The sequence below is a fragment of the Varanus komodoensis genome, unplaced genomic scaffold, assembly GCF_004798865.1.
Source record: "Varanus komodoensis strain SLA01 unplaced genomic scaffold, ASM479886v1 scaffold22, whole genome shotgun sequence".
Taxonomy (NCBI): Eukaryota; Metazoa; Chordata; class Lepidosauria; order Squamata; family Varanidae; genus Varanus; species Varanus komodoensis.
This window is the reverse complement of record NW_025335606.1, coordinates 17,703,432-17,712,903: the sequence shown is the minus strand read 5'-3', so window position 1 is coordinate 17,712,903 and position 9,472 is coordinate 17,703,432.

Here is a 9,472-nt window from a genome sequence, read left to right as displayed (position 1 = left end):
GACCAGTGTTTCCACCCCATTGCCTGCTGCAATGTCTAAGCTAAGCTAAACTAAGACAGGGGAAGGGTCCCCACTGTGTGGCATATTAATGGCACCACAGTACTTCAAAACTCAAGCAGGGACTCAAGCAACAGCAATTAGCAGGAAATCAAGGTGAAGGAATGCATGTGTTGTATGTGCTTCAGATACACATGAACAAAGTTCTTCTCTTATTGGAGTGCACACTCTAAGGCAGACAGAAGGGCACATGCTTCCCAGGGAGCCTGCTCTTGGCTGCAAGCCCATTATTATGGGCAGAGGGAAATGATGCTAAATTGTATATCATGCCTGATTATGGTTATGCATCCATGTTTATGCTTACATGTCTCCCCAAGTCGCTTTCGAGTGTTTGTACCTTGTAAAATCTTGTGAGATTTTCTGGAAGCAATGAGAAACAGTATTAGAACAAAATCCATGTTTGTGTAATACCTTTGTTAGTACAAATCTTTAATAGGCCTAATTAAGGTATTACACTAATATGGATTTTGTAATGTTTCTTATGGTCAACATGGCTACCTTTGTTTTTAATGTTACTACATAATAAGCAATAATCTAGGCAGCCAGATAGCCCAGCCCTCTTCCTTGTTGTTGTTGTTAGTCACGAAGTCATGTTTGACCCATCGCGACCCCATGGACATTCCTCCCGGCCTTCCTGTCCTCCACCATCCCCCAGAGCCCACTCAAGCTCACACCAACTGCTTCAGTGATTCCATCTAGCCACCTTATTCTCTGCCGTCCCCTTCTTCTTTTGCCATCTATTGTTCCCAGCATTAGGCTCTCCTCCAGGGAGTCCTCCCTTCTCATTAGGTGGCCAAAGTATTTGAGTTTCATCTTCACTATCTGGCCTTCTAAAGAGCAGTCAGGGTTGATCTCCTCTAGGACTGACTGGTTTGATCGCCTTGCAGTTCAAGAGACTCCCAGGAGTCTCCTCCAGCACCACAATTCAAAGGCCTCAATTCTTTGGCGCTCAGCCTTCCTTATGGTCCAGCTTTCACAGCCATACATTGCAACTGGGAAAACCATAGCCTTGAATATACACACTTTTGTTGGCAGGGTGATATCTCTGCTTTTTAGTATGCTGTCTAGATTTGCCATAGCTTTCCTTCCCAGGAGCAAGCGTCTTTTAATTTCTTGGCTGCAGCCCCTGTCTGCGATGATCTTGGAGCCCAGGAAAATAAAATCAGTCACTACCTCTATTTCTTCCCCATCTATTTGCCCGGAAATGAGAGGACCAGATGCCATGATCTTAGTTTTCTTAATGTTGAGTTTCAAGCCAGCTTTTGTGCTCTCCTCCTTCACCCGCATCAAGAGGCTTTTTAGTTCCTCTTCACTTTCTGCCATTAGAGTGGTATCATCTGCATATCTGAGGTTGTTGTTATTTCTCCCAGCAATCTTAATTCCAACTGGTGATTCATCTAGGCCCACCTTTCTCATGATGTGCTCTGCATATAAGTTAAACAGGCAGGGCAACAGTATACAGCCTTGCTGAACTCCTTTCTCAATTTTGAACCGATCAGTGGTTCCGTATCCAGTTCTCACTGTTGCTTCTTGACCCGCATATAGGTTTCTCAAGAGACAAAGAAGATGGTCTGGTACTCCCATCGCTTTAAGAACATGCCACAATTTGTTGTGATCCACACAATCAAAGGTTTTAGCATAGTCAATGAAGCAGAAGTAGATGTTTTTTGGAACTCCCTAGCTTTCTCCATGATCCAGTGTATATTGGCAATTTGATCTCTAGTTCCTCTGCCTCTTCGAAATCCTGCCTGTACTTCTGGTAATTCTCGGTCCACATACTGCTGGAGCCTAGCATGTAGGATTTTGAGCATAACTTTGCTAGCATGTGAAATGAGTGCAATGGTGCAGTAGTTTGAACATTCTTTGGCATTGCCCTTCTTTGGGATCAGAATGTAAACTGACCTTTTCCAATCCTGCAGCCACTGTTGAGTTTTCCAAGTTTGCTGGCATATTGAGTGTAGCACTTTTACTGCATCATCTTTTAAGATTTTAATCTTGTAATCTTGCCACCTCTTCTTAATCTCTTCTGCCTCTGTTAGATCCCTGCCATTTTGGTCCTTTATCATGCCCATCTTTGCATGAAACGTTCCCTTCATATCTCCAATTTTCTTGAAGAGATCTCTGGTCTTCCCTATTCTCTTGTTTTCTTCTATTTCTTTGCACTGTTCATTTAAGAAGGCATTCTTATTCTCTGGAATTCTACATTCAATTGGGTGTATCTTCCCTTTTCTCCCTTGCCTTTCACTTCCCTTCTTTCCTCAGCTATATGTACAGCTTCCTCAGACAGCCATTTTGCTTTCTTGCATTTCTTTTTCTTTGGGATGGCTTTAGTTGCTACCTCTTGTACAATGTTGCGAACCTCCATCCATAGTTCCTCAGGCACTCTGTCTATCATATCTAATCCCTTAAATCTATTTGTCACCTCTACTGTATATTCCTCAGGGATATGGTTTAGGTCATACCTGAGTGGCCTAGTGCTTTCCCCTACTTTCTTCCATTTAAGCCTAAATTTTGCAACAAGAAGCTCATGATCTGAGCCACAGTCAGCTCCTGGTCTTGTTTTTACTGACTGTATAGAGCTTCTCCATCTTTGGCTGTAGAGCACATAGTCAATCTGATTTCTGTGTTGACCATCTGGTGATGTCCATGTGTAGAGTCGTCTCTTGGGTTGTTGGAAAAGAGTGTTTGCTATGACCATCGTATTCTCTTGACAAAATTCTACCAGCCTGTGCCCTGCTTCATTTTGTACTCCAAGGCCAAACTTGCCTGTTATTCCAGTTATCTTTTGGCTTGCTACTTTAGTATTCCAATCCCCCATGATGATAAGGACATCATTTTTGGGTGTTAATTCTAGAAGGTGTTGTAGGCCTTCATAGAACTGGTCAACTTCAGCCTCTTCAGCACCAGTGGTTGGGGCATAGACTTGGACTACTGTGATGTTGAATGATTTGCCTTGGATTCGAACTGAGATCATTCTGTCATTTTGGAGATTGTATCCCAGTACTGCTTTTCCTACTCTTTTATTGACTATGAAGGCTACTCCATTTCTTCTGAGGGATTCTTGCCCGCAGTAGTATACCTGATGGTCATCTGAATTAAATTCGCCCATTCCTGCCCATTTTAGTTCACTGATTCCTAAGATGTCGATGTTCAGTCTTGTCATCTCTTGTTTGACCACATCCAGCTTGCCTTGATTCATGGATCTTACATTCCAGGTTCCTATGGAGTATAGATTTTTGCAGCATCGGATTCTCCTTTCACCACCAGATACACCTGCAACTGAGTGTCCTTTCGGCTTTGACCCGGTTGCTTCATTCTTTCTGACGCTACTAGTACTAGCCCTCCGCTCTTCCCCAGTAGCATATTGGACACCTTCTGACCTGAGGGGCTCATCTTCCGACGTCATATCTTTTTGCCTTTTGGTACTGTCCATGGGGTTTTTATGGCAAAGATACTGGAGTGGGTTGCCATTTCCTTCTCCAGTGGATCACGTTTTGTCAGAGCTCTCTGCTATGACCTGTCCGTCTTGGGTGGCCCTGCACAGCATAGCTCATAGCTTCATTGAGCTACGCAAGCCCCTTCGCCACGACAAGGCAGTGATCCATGAAGAAGAACCCTCTTCTAGAAGAAATAAAAGAGACCTGAGAGAGGCAAAATCTGCTGATATTTCCTGTACATAGGTGGAAGCAGCCAGCAGAGTCAATCAGCAGAAGGGAGGGTTAAACTTCATAGTAATTAGGGACATTTACAGTTTGTATAAAAAGGACACATATATTTGTGCAAATTTTAAGTGCAAAAATAACTTAAAAATAAAATAGGTGGTGTACTAGTGACAGATGCGCCAATGTGCCCCTTGGACACCTTGGAGGGACCGTCAGTGGCTGTCACTTGGGAGATCACAAACAGCTATAGCAGTCTCTGGGGTGGGGGGAAGTGGGGAGGCACAGTGAGCACAAAAGAGCTCACAGCTAGAAAGGAGTGAGAAGACAAAAGTTGACCTGCCACAAATCCCCCTGTGGAGTGGGAAAGAGGAAAGACAACTCCTCAGCCCTGTAGCTGGCCAGGTTCTGCATGGATTGTCACAGGGTGGGTTGCCATGACGCGCAAACTTGCTCACTGAAATCCCAAGACAAGTGAAAGCCAGTGCCACTAATAGGCTATGCAGGTGCCATACTGGCTGGGGTACACCAGGAATTGCAGAACTTTTTTTCTGCCTAAACATATATTGCACATGAAATGAATTAGGTTTTTGGTTTCTAGAGTGCATCAAACTGACTGTAGATCCAAGGGTCAGGGGATGCTGTCTAAAATGTTTTTCCCTCTATTGTGTGTTCTCACCATACATGCATGCTGTGGGGCCATGCCCAGTGCTTTTTTGTAAGAAAAAAGGTGCCGGAACTCACATCTTGTTAAACTTTTATTTTAAAAATTATATATTCAGTTCTTAACATAAATTTAATTTATTGTATTTAAGGCAAATGTTCATAGTAAATTCCAAAGTTTTGTCCAATTCTCGTCCGACAAATCTCGACTCCTTTCCCTGCTGTTAGTATCTATGTGTTCTGTCATTGTGTCTGTTAATGTTCTGGCCTTTTTATTAGCAGGACTGGTGGTTGAGAAGAAATTAATATTTTTTTTCATCTTTAAATTTGGGGTCACACTTTTACACTAAAAATTAAAAAAAGATTTTCAATTCACCAACTTTTCTTTAAATAATTTTTTTACCTTTTGCATGTAGTCAATCACTGTACACACACTCACACACATCAGTTGTGTAATGAAACATAACAGTCGACACCCGCAGTAAGCACTCAGCACACGACCACACAACCAATCACAAGCCATGCAGCGCCACAAGCAGAGCAGTGTCATCAAAACCAGCGTGGACGGAGTACGCATGCATCGGACTCGCCACACAAGCAGTCTGCATGCACCGTTTTAATGATTTTGCCACCGACCTGCTATGCTTGACAGGGTGATTCAAATCCATGTGGACCAAACATCAAATTTACTTTTAAATTTTAAAGTTACTTTTAAAACTGGGAAAATCCATTTAAAAAAAGTGCCGGAACTCCATTCCAGTGCATTCTATGACAAAAAAAGCACTGGCCATGCCTATCAATAAATAAAAATAAAGCAACCAGAAACATAGTCTGCTTAAGCAAAGGAAATTAAAATAAGCTAAAGACAGAGGTCAGTCCTCCATATTTCAAAACAGAGGAGGCTTTCCATGCCTGGTAGGGGAAGAGGGCTCAGAGAAAAAACACTCCAGTACTGCTTTTCTATTTTTTTTTTTTAAGAAAGTACAAGTTGTACTTTTTTGAAGAAAGTACAACTTTAAGAAAGTTGCAGTAAAAATAAGACCTTTGAATGAGGGGAAGTGGTTAGGCTTGGAAGCCAGGTTTTTACCTCTTACTTTGAGAGATGCAGTGCTTTGAATTTGGCCAGGCCAGTGCAAGAGATTGAAGGAGCCTGATTAGTTATGATTAGCTTAACTAACGCCATTTGCTTTTTGTATAACTGCTTGCTCTGAAGAGGAAAAAGGGAAGGCAAAAGAATGTTGATAAAGAGGCAGTGAGTATAGGAAGACCCCCACAAAAGGACTGGCACGCAGTGATCACGCTCCCCTGTGAGGGTATTGGACATAGATAAGGGGCCTGCATGAGGCCAGACATGCAGTGGACATGCAGACCCCACAAGGTGATTGGGTAAAGGGTCAGGCAGACCCTGAGAGGGGATTGGGTGAGGGAACAATGGGGGCAAGATTAAGTGGAAAAACAGAGGAAAAGCAGGAATGTGTGTGTGTTGCTGCCTGCCTGCGTGTAGGGAGCAGACACCCAGTTGCTTTGCTCAGCTGAATAAAGAAAACTGAATGAATCTCCGCCTGACTGAACCTCATTGGCACTCGGTTTAGTGAGTCTGTAAGTCACCTGGCTAGCAGGGACATCAACAAGATTTTGGCAGCCACAATGAAATAATATGGACAGATACAAAACCCACCCTCCTTGTTGTTCTCCACTGTCAAGTCATCCCCAATTTATGGCAACCCTATGAATCAATGTCTCCAAAATGTCCTGTCCATGACAGCCCTGCTCAGCTCTTGTAAATTCAAGGCTGTCACTTCCTTATCAGTCAGGCCATCTCATATTTGGCATTCCTTTTCTTCTTCTGTCTTTGACTTTTCCAAGCATGATTGTCTTCTCCAAGGAGTCCTGCCTACTCGTGATGTGTCCAAAGTATGACAGCCTCAGTTTTGTCATTTTTGCTTCCAGGGAGAGCTCTGACTTGATTTGATTGAAGACCAAATTATCTTTCTTCAATCTGACGTATTCATAACACATTCCTCCAACACCTCCTGTCCTCCTTGTGGAATTGCAAATTAATAATGAATTAATGGCTCCCAAAATATCCACCTGAGATGGCAGCCAATCTTTGTCTCATAATAAGGGCCAAAGCTGGAATATGGTGAGTTAAAAGTAGAGATCTGGAAACTTCTCCATATTTTTCCTTCTGTATTTGATTGCTAGATTTACTTGTCTACCACCCTCAAAACACATTCTTGTTTTAACTTTTTTTGTCTCCAAAAATGCAAAGTCGGGTGTTCCCTGTATACTGCAGCATTTCTGTTACCAAATCCTTTGCAGAGAACAACAAAAATTCATTAATTAAATGAGGGAAATAGCATTACTGGAGGAGATGATCATGCTTTGTACCAACCAGAAGGGATAAAACTGGAGGACACGTTCAGCACTGCTGAGGTAGAATTACTTCAGAATTACTCTCAAGTACCCACGAATCAGTCTCAGAGAGACTTAATAAGTAGACACACATAGGATTGCGTGGTAAGCATATGAGGTTTTAGAGGGGGAAATCAGTCCTTCCTCAAAGCAGTGCATTCTGAAACAGTGAAACACAGCTTGCAGTGGTTCTTGTACCACCTCTAGGATGCTTTTAATGCAAATACTGTAGGTCAGCTTGCTGGCTAAATCGACATCAAATGGTCACTGACCTGCTATAGTAGTGCTGGCTTTTGAGAGCAAACACTAATACGCAGCGTTTATACAGGACTTCACATTCATTCTTTCCATAATCCTTACAACTGCCTTGTAAAGTAGGTCACTATTATTATCCCCATCAGGCTGAGCCACAGTGGTGTGTCTAAGGCCACCTAGTAAGTTCATAGCTGCAGAGTTATTTAAAGCAGAGACACTCACAGACCTTTTATTTTTCCAACGCTCAGTTAAATTCACTCCCAGCTGGATATAGAACTGAATTTGATTGAGTTAGAAGGAGGGGGAAGATCTGAGATACAGATCATTTCTAAAGCAGGAAGGGGCCTCTTGTTGATTAGAAGAAAAGATGATGAAACAAAACTGGGTATATGTAGCCCTGAAACAGGAGAAGTAATAGAACAAATACCAAGGAGTGAGAAGATCTACAGTTTGTTCAAACTTCTTTGTTTGCTTCGCACAACCTGATGCCCTCCAGATGTGTCAGACTGCAGTTCTGATAACTCCCAATCAACATGACCATTGGCAGACCAGCCCAACATTTTGGGAGAATGCCAGGATAGGGAAGGCTGTTCCAGTGCAATGGCTTTCAAATCATGTCCCAGAGAACCTGGACCTCCTCAGTGAAATAATAATAGTTGGCAAGTTCCCCCAAATGCTTGCCCACTACCACCCATCTTCCCCTGCAATGGACCACTGGAGGAAGCAGTGGTTCTATGCCAGAGCACAATCTCAATTCATGCACAGTGATGGGATGTTCCAACAGGCCTGGGCAGTGCTGTAGATAAACTGTGTGCCCCAGAACCCTCTGCAATGGGCAGGGTTCTGCAGTGAGCATTCAATGGTTTCCTGACAGACAAATGGATGGCAAACTGTTTGCTGCAAATCAAAAGATTGGGAGCCACCGATCTTGGGAAGAGGCATTACTCCCACTTCTAGCAGTAAAGACAGGGAACTGTCTATTAAGTGTACCTAGGATGGGTTTGTGGTACAGAGAGGCTACAATTCTGCTTCCAGAACCCAAGAACCAGTGTGGAGGAATTGTGAAAGCATTGAGCTGGGACTTGGAGATTCAGCTTCTAGTCCTGACTCGCACATGAAACTGACTGGGTTTGTTTGGGTCAGTTCCTGAGGTCAGCCTAACTCCTCTCACAGGCTCGTTACAAGGATGAAATGGAGAGGAGGAGGATTATAGAAGCTGCCTTGCATTCCTGGTATGAAAAAGAAGAGATGTAAATGTAATTAATTAAATAAATAAAGTTTGCATTACCCAGTGAGCATCTCGATAAATCTTGCACTGCTTCCATGTCCCCTCTGCTTTAATAGGGAGACAATCAACCTCATTAGTGCTTGTCTGGATCACCTTAACATCTTTCAAAGGAAGAGGCTGGGATTAATATTATACTGGAATTCTCTTTCTTTGCTCTCTGTGAAGTTATAATCCTGTATGACATCTCGGCGGGATACAGCAGGAAATGCTTGCATTGGGACTTGGGATTATGTTGGTGAAATCACAAAGAAAGCAGATGCTGGGAGGCGATGGCATGTCAGGGAAAATTTTCTTAAGACACAACCCTATGCATGTTTAGACCAAAGGGCCTACAACTCCCAGCATGCAGGCTGGGGCACAATGGCAGCCATAGGCCTTTTTCCTATCTAAACATGCAGGAGTTGCACCCTTAATGCCAGAAACTATCACAATGCAAAGTGATCACTGCATACTGGGAATTTGTGCTGGTCTGTATCATATTTCCAAATGTACACATTAGCAGCCCTTCTTCCATCTTATTATGTCACTGTCCAGCCATATGACATTTTTTCCATAGATCTATATCTGATGTGTAGACTGATAAAATCCTCCTTCCCTCTTCACAGGGTGAGGCAGATGACCGGAGGAGAAGCGCTCATCCTGGGAGGGTCTGACTGGTCCACTGTGTCCATCTGGTGCTTTCTTCCATCAGGCTATCACCTGGCAGCAGCCATGATGCTGTCATAGAGGAAGGGAAGGGCAGCAAAGGCCACCATCCACTTCACTGAGAAGCCTGTCCTATCAGACTCCTTCCTCCACTGGTGAGCAGCCATGCCATCAGGCTGCAGCAAAGAGAGAGAAAGAAGAAGGCTAAGAGAACAGACCCCTCCTTTCTGGGGCCTGCAGGAGCTCCAGCTGGTTCTTGTAAGAACACCATGATTCAGAGTAAGTTCCTAGATTTCCTTTCCCCCTACTTCTCCCGATCCCTTTTCCCTTTGTGCTGTGCCTTCTAGATTATTTTTCTTTGTAGGCTGCTCTGGAAACCATTTCTGGTTGTAGAGAGGGTGAAAATCTTGCAGCCAATCAAAGAAGCAAACGTCATATTGATCAGCTGACTTCTATCCAGGCTTTTTTCCAGGAAATGGCACTTAAAGGA